The sequence below is a fragment of the Canis aureus genome, chromosome 19, assembly GCF_053574225.1.
Source record: "Canis aureus isolate CA01 chromosome 19, VMU_Caureus_v.1.0, whole genome shotgun sequence".
NCBI classification, from domain to species: domain Eukaryota; kingdom Metazoa; phylum Chordata; class Mammalia; order Carnivora; family Canidae; genus Canis; species Canis aureus.
Window position 1 is genome coordinate 53,342,691 of NC_135629.1, and position 10,562 is coordinate 53,353,252.

Consider the following 10,562-nt stretch of genomic DNA (forward strand, 5'->3'; position numbering starts at 1 on the left):
ATAAAAAGGCTATGAAGAACAGAGGAGAACCGGAACCTGGCCATGTGCACGTGTTAGTTCTCTGCCCCGGGCTCACAGAACCAATTCCTAGATTTATTACCTTCAGAAATGAAAATTCGGGCACACCGTGGTATCAGACATCCTGAAGATTCTCTGCCCGCCCGGAAGACTGGCTCTTAAAATGGACTTCCTCAGACAAAGAGAAATGGGGGAGCTGGAGCAGGTGGCCAGTAGAATCAAGAGACCAGGATTCAAATGCAGGGTCCAGGACCAGCAAGTCAGCAAATATGGAAATAACTCTGTTATTCATTCATCCCAATGTTGGCTGGGCATCCCGGCGCACGGGGCATCACGCTGGGCACGGGGACTATTAAGATGGATAAGGCTGGAGGCTTACGAGCTCATAGAGACACTGAAATTACTGCCACGAGCTGCCATCAGAGTGCGCTAAAGCAATGAGCTGACAGCCTGATGGCCCCAGATGCAAATCTCAGCTTTGCAGATTGGCAGCTGTGTGATTTAACCTCTCTGGACTTCAGTGTTCCTGGCCCCATGAGGTGGGAAAGCAGGTGCACAGAAGGCAATGGAAACAGAAGTAATAGGGAGCCAAATAAGTATCAGAGAGAAGCCAGCTCAGACAAGATCTAAGGGGCTTCACCTTAGGCCCTGGGGGGGGGCCTATCCTGACAACGTGGGGCTGAAGGGTGAGGGATGAAACCACCAAGGCTCAGGGCAATTTTATAAACACAGATGCCCCTGGACCAGAGAGTCCTGTTCTGGAAGTCTGCTGCAAATGGGTCCACACATGCGACTCAGGGAGGTTTATGGGTGGACCAGGGTTGGGGGAGACTAAAGCACTATAGTCTTTTCCAGCAAGTTCCTGGTCAAAATACCAGTGAGAGAAGCAGCAGCCCCCAGAGAGGAGACCTGAGGGAGGTGGTCCTTGAGCCCAGCTGGACGGAGGAGGAGACGGGGGTCCCTCAGATACTTGGGAGCAACAGCGGACCATCACACGTGGATGATGGAGAAGAAAACTGTGAGCAGAGGACGAGAGGGAAAGATGGCCTTGATGGGACATTCACCATGCAGACCATCATCCTTCTAGAAACTTCTTAGAGTCTTGGAGGATGCACCAAGGGGATCTCCTAAACAAACCAAGAGCCTACAAGGCGCTGATGTGGAAGTCGGAGAAACTCTGGGAAATATGTAACTGAAGCTCCTACAGGTTCTCTGTCCTCGGGAGAAGGCAGATGCCTGACTGTGATGTCCACAAGGCATCAAAAGGCCCGAGGCGATCCGTGAATTCCTCAGACGGGGAAGATAAGCTCTGGAAAACAGGCTTTCAGAAGTTAGCCGCACTAGGCCACATCAGCCACAGCATGTGAGTCGGGCTCCACCGGAAATTGCTGGACACAGAGGGGTGGTAAGTGCCCTGAGGGGGGAGGGTGCACAAGGTTGGAACACAGGTGAAACACCTGTGCATGTGTTGCCCAGACAGATTTTTCTAGAAGAGGAAAGCGCCGGAGGCTCAGAAAGGGCTGTGTCCTCCCCAAGGCCACACAGCAAAGGTGAGACAGAGCTGGGACCTGAACCCAGTCCATCAGCCTGCTCGGGCTGCCGGAACACAGAACCGCAGGCTGCAGGGCTTACACACCACACCTTAGTTTCTCACAGTCTTGCAGTCTAGGGGTCTAAACTCAAGGTGTCAGCAGGGCTGGTTTCTGCTGAGGCCTCGGATCGACATACCAGCTACCCATCTTGGCCCACCTCTCCAGCCCGGGTGGGGAGGGGCCCCCACCCCCATTCTTCTGGCCCACTGAGCACTCCACTCCAGGATCAACGCCATCAGACACCTTCTTTGGGGCTGTTGACTGTTGTTAGAGAGAACCCCATAAGCTGGGGCACCTGGGTGGCTCAGGGCTCATTGGAGGTGGCCTTGGGCTCAGGTCGTGACCCTGGGGTCCTGGAATCTACTCCTGCCTCAGGTTCCCCACAGGGAGCCTGCTTCTCCCTCTGCCTGTGTCTCTGCCCCCCTCTCTCTCCCTGTCTCTCATGAAGAAATAAATGAAATTTTTAAAAAAAGAACCCCCTAAGCATGGTGGGCCACCCCAACAATTTCAAAGAAAGCTGGACCCTCACCCATTTTATCTGCCCAAGGCCCTACCGGCTATGCTTCAGAGCCAATTCTGATGTCAGTTCTCATCTTAGCTAGGACGGCCATAAGAAACTACCACAGATCGTGCAGCTTAAGCAACAGGAATTTTTTTAAGATTTTATTTATTTAATTATTCATGAGAGACACCGAGAGAGAGGCAGAGAGACACAGGCAGAGGAAGAAGCAGGCTCCCTGCGGAGAGCCCGATGTGGGACTCGATCGCAGGACCCCAGGATCCCGACCTGAGCCCAAGGTAGATGCTCAGCCGCTGAGCCACCCAGGTGCCCCAAGCAACAGAAATTTATTTCTCAGGGTTCTGGAGGCTGGGAGTCTAAGATCAAGGTGAGTTTGTGGGGAGAGCTGTCTTCCTAGCCTGCAGACACTGCCTCCTCGCCCTCCTCACTTGGTCTTTTCTGGTAGGCACAGGCAAGAGGAAAGAGATCCCTCTCCTCCTGTCCTCAGGAGGCCACCAATCCTATCAAATTAGAGCTCTACTCTTACGACCTCCCAAGAGCTCCAAATACAGTCCCATCAGGGAGTTAGGACTTCGAGTATGAACTGGCAGGGGTGGGGGCTACAGGATTCGGTTTCCTGCTCTAGACAAACCCGTAGCAAGCAAGCCCTTCTCCAACCTACATTAGAGCACCATCTCCTCTACCCACGTAGTCAAGGCTTCTCTAGAACGCGTCTCCGATGGGCAGACCAGTGTCTACAGGGACCCACACGGATACTGACCCCCGCCCCCCATCTGTACTGAAAGGGAAGGAGGGGGGTGGAGGATGACGCAGGAAAGGGAAGGACGAGGGTGCAAGGAGGGAGACACCAAGGAACTACAATCGCTGCGACCTGGTACCTGCGGTACCCGGAGCGGTGGAGGAGGGAAGGGGATGGGAGAGGAGGGGCCAGTCACTAATGAACGCAGAGAGACTGAGACAGGACCAGTTTGGGGTGCTGTGGACAGCAGGCACAGTGGGGGGCATGCGGAGTCCCTGAGGGCTTTGGGGCGCGCCAGGAACAGATGTGGGTCTGGGGCAACAACAACAACAAAAAGTAGCAGGTGGCTGCGATACAATGTAACCGCATGTAATTAGGAAGGAGCACCTCAGAGCTCACCCCCTTTCTGATCTGGGAGGAAAACAGGGCAACATCTTTGAAAACAGACTGGCAACAAGAAATCCCAGAGAGGCTGCAGGAACACAGTGGGAGCTCTACTCTCTTTACCCCTTGTGTCCGGGCGCTACCTTTTTTGCACACTGTTAGCAAACACAGTTTTTGAAAAGTACCTATGTTTTCCACATTCCCGCAAAGGCATGAGAGAGAAGCAAGAAACTCCTGCTAACGGGCTGCTATTCCTGAACACGAAACAGAGGCTACCATACAGCCCTGATGTGACACCCAACCCGTAGGGAATTGGAAGAAAAACCCAGATGCGAAATCCAATTTAATCCTCATGAGTCTGCCCTGAACTCCAACTGGAATTCACATCCAGGCTGCATCTGGCAAATCTTGCTGTGCTGGAAACAAACTCTCTTTTCTATGGGACGCCTGGGTGGCTCAGTGGTTGAGCATCTACCTTTGGCTCAGAGCGTGATCCCGGGGTCCTGGGATCGAGTCCCCAGTTGGACTCTCCGCAGGGAGCCTGCTTCTCCCTCTACCCGTGTCTCTGCCTCTCTCTGTGTGTCTCTCATGAATGGGTATATAAAATCTTCAAAAATACAATAAAAATAAAAAAATTTTTAAATAAAACCCCAAAAGCCACTGGAGCACTCCCTGACACCAGGGTCAACAGAACACGGGGGACCCCTCCTCGAGATGAAAGCCAGGGGGTCTGGTGCCATCTCCTGAACTTTCCAAGATATAAACCAAGGATTTTTTGCACAGATCAAAACAGGACCAAAGGGGCATGTGTGTTCCACGAGATTCTACATGGGCACTGGCAAACCCAAATTCACAAATTTTAAAGCACAATGACAGGAAACCACCCTACAGCCCATTCTCAGTTTCAGCAGTTCTGTCTCTGGGGTCCCCTGGAACATGGAATCGGCAAATTCTGGGCCATCGTCCCTGGGGAAGACGGGGTTAGGTTCCTACAAGCCTCTGGCCACAATGTTTTTGTCAATCAATTAATCCATAACCTTGCCTTATGTCCATTTCTGTTTAAATACACCTTATTTAATAGACAGTGTTGATTCATTAACTTTGAATCACAGCCAACAGCACTAGGCGCGACAGCTCCTGGCCTGAGCCAAGCTTATCTAGCCCCGTATTTTCTCCATAAGGCACATCACAGCCTGCCTGCATTTATTCTTGCGCTTATACTACACAGCACGTCCACACTATGGGCGAGGCCCTCTCAAAACAGCAAAATCACCAACAAAACGTACAAAAATGCTGGAAATGTGGCGCTATATGCATCGCCCAAGAAGAGGCTTGTGTGAATCCGGCACACCAGAGCTGAAGCAAGCAGCACGACCACGTGTGACCTCAGCTGGGAACGGGCCGATGTGGCGATTCAAATAATTTGATGCTCCACGCATGTCCAGGAACAACCACAAAAGTGCACTGAGTATTGATTTTAGAGTTACAAATTCATTTTAGCGACTAGGTGAGTTCACAAGTAAGGAATCCGTGAACAACGAGGAGCTTATGAGTGCTTAAATTAAAAATGCTGAGTGTTGGGATGCCTGGGTGGCTCAGTCTGTCAAACGTCTGCCTTCGGCTCAGGTCATGATCCTGGGATCCTGGGACTCAGTCCCCCCGCAGGCTGTGCGCTCAGCGGAGAGTCTGCTTCTCCCTCTCTCTCTCTCTCTGCCTCTGCCTCTCCCCCACTCATGTTCGTGCTCTCTCTCTCCAATAAATAAAATCTTTCTTAAAAACATTAATTCAGTTGTAAGATATGTTTTAAAGTCTACAGAGAAAACAGTAACAATGGAGAACAGTGTTGCTGGGATTAGGGATGGAGAGAGTGTGACCATAAAGGGGTGTCCAGAGGGAATTTGGGTGATGGGATTGTTCTGTATCCCAGTGTGGGGGCAGTCACACAACTCTATCCGAGGGTTAAAACTTGGGCAGCCTGGGTGGCTCAGCGGTTTAGCACCGCCTTCAGCCCAGGGGGTGATCCTGGAGACCCAGGATCGAGTCCCACATCGGGCTCCCTGCAGGGAACCTGCTTCTCCCTCTGCCTGTGTCTCTGCCTCTCTCTGTGTGTCTCTCATGAATAAATACATTTTTTAAAAAAGAAGGTTAAAATTCACATAACTGTGCGCGCGCACACACACACACGCAATTTTTAAGATGCAAACAAAAGCACAGTCACTTCCCAGGAGAGAAATGGCATGATTTTAGGGACAAAGTGTTGCAGGGGGACTTTGATTTTTTCCTCTCCAGGTTTTTGTAAATTTTTTTGCAATGAGCATGCATTACTTGTTATTTTAATTAAAAACCCATAAATAGGGTCCCGTTGCAAAACATAAGCCAACATATGTATTCTTTTTTTTTTTAGAAGATTTATTTATTTTAGAGAGAGAGAGAGCAGATATGCATATGCAGCGAGGAGGGGGGCAGGGGGAGAAGGAAAGAATCTCAAGCAGACTACCCGCTGAGCAGGGAGCCCGCACCGAGGCTCGATCTCACGACCCTGAGATGATGCTCTGAGCAAATCAAGAGTCTGACCCTCAACTGACTGAGCCACCTAGGCGCCCCTCACGGATGTATTCTTTTTTAGGACTTTATTTATTTAATAGGGAGAGAGCACAGGCAGGCAGAACAGCAGGCAGAGGGAGAGGGAGAAGCAGGCTCCCCGCAGAGCAGAAGCGGAGCTCAATCCCAGGACCGTGGGATCATGACCTGAACCGAGGGCAGAAGCTTAATGGACTGAACCACCCAGGCGCCCCTAATGTATGTACTCTTAATAGAAAGTAACACCAGGGGTCTTGAAAGAAAATCGCACAGCAGACACCACTTTCTTTTGAGTTCTAGACACAAAGCCGACAGCGAGGGATCCTCATTCAACGCCAAGATGACTGTGCAAATAAATAAATCTTGATACCATAGACACAGCTAAGGAGGGGACATCATGGTATTTTCTCCCCGTTGGAACCCATATGTTCAGAGAGCGTACATGTCTCTGTAAAGGGGAACACGCCACAGCATCCCCAAGCATTCGTGATGCACTCATGTCATACCAGGGGCCACGCAAGCGATTAGGCATGTCATCATGATCCTCAAAGAGTCTGTCATAAATCAGGAGTCCCAAAACTCTCCCCGAGAAGGGCCAAGATATACACATTTCTATGGGCCATGCAATTGCAACTACTCAACTCTGCCATTAGGGCACAAAAGCAACTGTTAAGATGATGCCAATAAAACTTTATTCACAAAACCAGGTGTGGGCAGGCGGGAGTTGGCCTGTGGGCCACAGTTTGATAGCCCCTGTTCTAGATGAAGGAGTCTGACTACGTAAATTCACAACTGGGCTGAGAGTGGATGGCAGTAGGGATTGGCCCTCTAGGAAGAGAGAGCTAACATCTGAGCCCAGGGAAGGGAGCAGAGAGGATGGAGAGAGAGCCAGGTGCAGGTGACAACTCTGCAGGAAACCGTGCCTTCCTGCCCTCCCCGAGGGGAGGAAGTGGACAGTGGCAGGCCCCGAGAGGTCAGCTGGGGTGAGGCGACAGGAGACGCACTTGGGAGGTAAGGGATTACCTTCACATTACCTTCACAAGAGCCATGGGCAAAGCAAAGCGATGGAGACATTAGCCAGATGCTGCGGGCAGCACAGTGGGCCAGAGGTGAGAGGGAGGGTGGTTAGAGCCCACCGGGGAGGCTTGGCAGGGGAAGGCTGGAGGCGGGTGGTGGGCCGGGGGTCGAGGGGCGGGGTATTGATCCTGGAACAAAGAGAGCAGGGACCCAGGTGGGTAAGTGTCCTAGACAAAGAAAAAGTTATCTTCCTGAATGTGGCTGTTCTCAACTGGGGCGGCTGGCAATGCCCAGAGACTCTTGATTGTCATGACTGGAGGGAGGGACGTGCTACTGGCATTTTGTGGGTGGAGAAGCCAGGGATGCGGCTCCACTCCTCACAATACACAGGACAGCCAGCCCCCCCACAACCGGGAACTGTCTCAACCCAAATATTAAGAGCGATGAAGTTGAAAGGATCTACTCTATCCAGGTTGAGTCACTGACGGAGTGGGCTGCAGTGGGGACCCCAGGGAGCCCCACCCCAATGACCTCCATGAGTGAGTGGGACAAGGATGGCGGGCAGGGCTCCAGGAGGGAAGCAAAAGTTAAGAATAACCCCAGGGAGGTTAGGAAGTAGGCAAAAGTCCTGCTCCGAGGGCCCCCAAAGCACACAAGAGGACACACAAGAGAGACATCCGAGGCCACCCTTGTGAAATGAGGAGTGCCCGAGAAACCAGGGCGCTCTGGAAGCGAGCCTCTCTCACCTTAATTAGCCAACTCGCTGGACTCCCCCCGAAGCCCCGCAGGCTTTTCTTTTAATTAATCCCACATTGCCTTCATCCTTTAACTTTGCAATGCCCCCAAGTAATCTCAGGCCACTGCCAGGCAGTCCGAGGAGAAACAGAGGGGGGAGACACTACCCATTTCAGCAGAGCAGTAGGGACTCCACAGGAGAGCGGGCCAAAGTAGCACATCCCATAGGACATCCCCCCCTAAGAAAGTCCTTCACTTCTTAAACATCACACCGCCACCACCCCAACCAAAACGCCCTACAGGCTGACATTAGAGATTAATGATCTGTAAAGTTTCTCGAGGTTTCCGAACCTCTGAGGGGCATCACATCTCATTTATTCAATAGGATTTTGTTAACCATTACCACAGGTCGGTGGGAGGGAAGCTCAAACCCAAGAGAGCCACCTTTTATGAAGAAATCAGGCCAAGTAGGGTCCTCAGCAGCTCTGCCACCTAGTCAAACTGCCTCACCTGGGAAAAATGATAATAAACCCCACCCCACAAGGCCATGGTGGGGATTAACTAAGATTATATATTCGGAGCACATGGAAAAGCCCCCGCCGAGAGCTTGCTCTTATGACTATGTCTAAGTTGGGTATTACCCGAGGAATGAAAAAGCCATAGCTTGGAGTACTGGTGAGAACACGAAGAATATGAGCTGAACCAAGAACAAATATTTTAACCAAACACCTTCTATGTGCCAGGCACTGTTCTAGGCTCTGGAAACATCGCAGTGGACAAAAGAAGTATATGCCTCTACCCCTGTGGAAACTGTGAACATGTAAAGAAGCGGTAAATCCACCTCCTGGGCCCTGCAAGCCCAGGCACAAGTCCACAATAAATTACCAAAGCTACAAGGAACAGAAGAGCAGGGAACCACACACACACATGCACGTGTGCAGACGCACGCACATACATACATACACAAATCCTAGACTAGTCCTAACATTTGTCTGGAGTTTCTTAACAAGAACTCAAGCCGACTGCCACCTTTATTGAGCGCCCGCTGTATACCAAGCACTTGGGCCTCGGAACCGTGGTGTAACTGAGAGAGGAGCTCCGCAAACCTGGATTGTCAACGCCAGAGCCTGTGCGTGCTTTGCCAGGGACCTCATTCCCCATCAGGGAGCTCAGGAGCTGCTTTCCTTCCCTCCCCGACCCCTTCCTCACCATGACTGATTTCCTTTTATGGACAATTCTGAAAAAGTAACCCAACAGATATTTTTAAAGTGGGGCCTCAAACACCAGTGGGGAACTCCAGCCATGTTCTCTTAAAGGTTCTTCATTTCTTGCCCCACAAGCAGAAAGGACGGCTACCAAGCCCAAGGCCGATGCTGGAGTTGGGGTTTGCCTCCATCTGCTGCCAGCGCAGGGAGGCTGGGGAGGGAAGTCCATGGGGCTAGGGGGTGTGAGAGCCTCTCCTGAGGTTAGAGACCTCCCTGGACTGGCAGGTAAAAGAGCCCTTGTGAAAGGCAGAGCTGGAGGGGGGGGGTGTGGGGGTTATGGGGAGACATAGGACATGCAGCAGTCCAGAGCCTCCCCAGGGCACCACACAGAGAGGTTAGAGTCCTCCCTCTGGCCCTGACTTTAGGGCAAATCGAACCGTCTCCTAACCTCAGCCTCAATTTACTCCTCTATGAAATGGGTAACGCGTATGGACCTCCGGAGGCCACTGTGAAGGTCCAGAGAGATCAGTCCGGGGCATTCGGTGACCCTAACTATAATAATCATAATAAAGACAACACCCCCCCCCCCCCGCCCCCTTCTGCTACAACAAAGGCCCTGTTGCCAAGGCGCTAGAGTTTGCCTCCGGACATCTGGAAACAGAACCCAAAAGTGTAAACATGGATCTGAAGTCCGGGTAGCCACCGGCCTAGGTCCAAGCAGAGGGGTGGGATTCTGCAGTGCCCCGCCTGGGGCGCCCATCCGCAGAGACCCCGAGGGACCCCGTGCGCCCGCGGCATGCGGTGCCCCCAGGTCGCCCGGACCCGGGGACCCAGCGGGCACCCGGGTCGCGTCTCCCGGGCGAGCGGGGCTTGGAGAGGGCCGGGCACGGGTGCGAGGCGCGTCGGGAGGGGCGCCCGCGGCGGGGCGGGCACTGGGGCAAGGTTCCTCGGGGCCGGGGCCCGCACGCGGGGCGCAGAACCGCGAGCCCAGGCGGGCAAAGGCCAAGGTCAGCGGCTTCCCGCCGCGGCCGCCCGCGCCCCCACACGCGCCGGGGAGGGCGCGGGGTTCCCGGTGGCCCCCCACGCGCCCGCCCGCCGCCCTCCGGGGCCCCCGGACTCACCCTCTCCGGGGTACAGGTGGCCCGCGGCACCCAGCAGCAGCGCGGCCACCGCCAGCAGCAGCGGCGCGGCGGCCGCCCCCCGCCCGGCCCGGGCGCCCATGGCTGCGGGAGCGCGGGGTCCCGGCGGCTCAGAGCGCGCGGCGCCGGCCCGCGGGGGTCATGCTCTGCGGCGCGGGGCGCGCGCCCTCCTCTCCGCGCCCGCGGCCCCGCCCGGGAGGGCCCCCACTCGGCCCCCGAGGGGCGCGGGGCCTCGGCCGCTGCAGATCCCGCGGCGGCGGCGGCGGCGGCGGCGGCGGCGGCCCCGACCCGGACCCCTGCGGCCCGGGGCCCGTCCCGCGATCTCAGGGCCCGGAGCCCCTCGCTGCGCCCCGGCCGCCCGGCTCTCCGCCCCGAGCGCGCTGGGCCGCGATCTGCGGACGCCGAGACAGACGGACGCGCGGACGGACAGACGCGCGGACGGGCGGGCACCTGGGCTGGCGAGCGGCGGGCGGGCGGCGGGAGCGAGGGCTGCTCGGCCCGTAAACAACGCGGCCCGTCAGCTGGGCCCCGCGCGGGTCGCGGGAAAAGGCGGCGCGGATCGAGACTCGGAAGGGACTCGGCGCCCGGGAGAGGCCCGGGAGAGGCCCGGGAGGGGGAGGCAGGACGGCCGCG

The 10,562-nt window shown here is 54.8% G+C and overlaps 1 protein-coding gene across 2 annotated transcripts in view; it reads right to left on the reverse strand.

Moving 5' to 3' along the window:
- The window catches only part of INSR (insulin receptor), a 135,228-nt gene extending 125,225 nt beyond the window's left edge, over positions 1-10,003 (reverse strand). For both annotated transcript variants that reach the window (XM_077860064.1, XM_077860063.1), the window contains exon 1: positions 9,912-10,003. The gene's annotated coding sequence lies outside the window, so the exon portion shown is untranslated. The remainder of the gene's footprint in view (positions 1-9,911) is intronic.
- Positions 10,004-10,562: the final 559 nt, after the last annotated feature.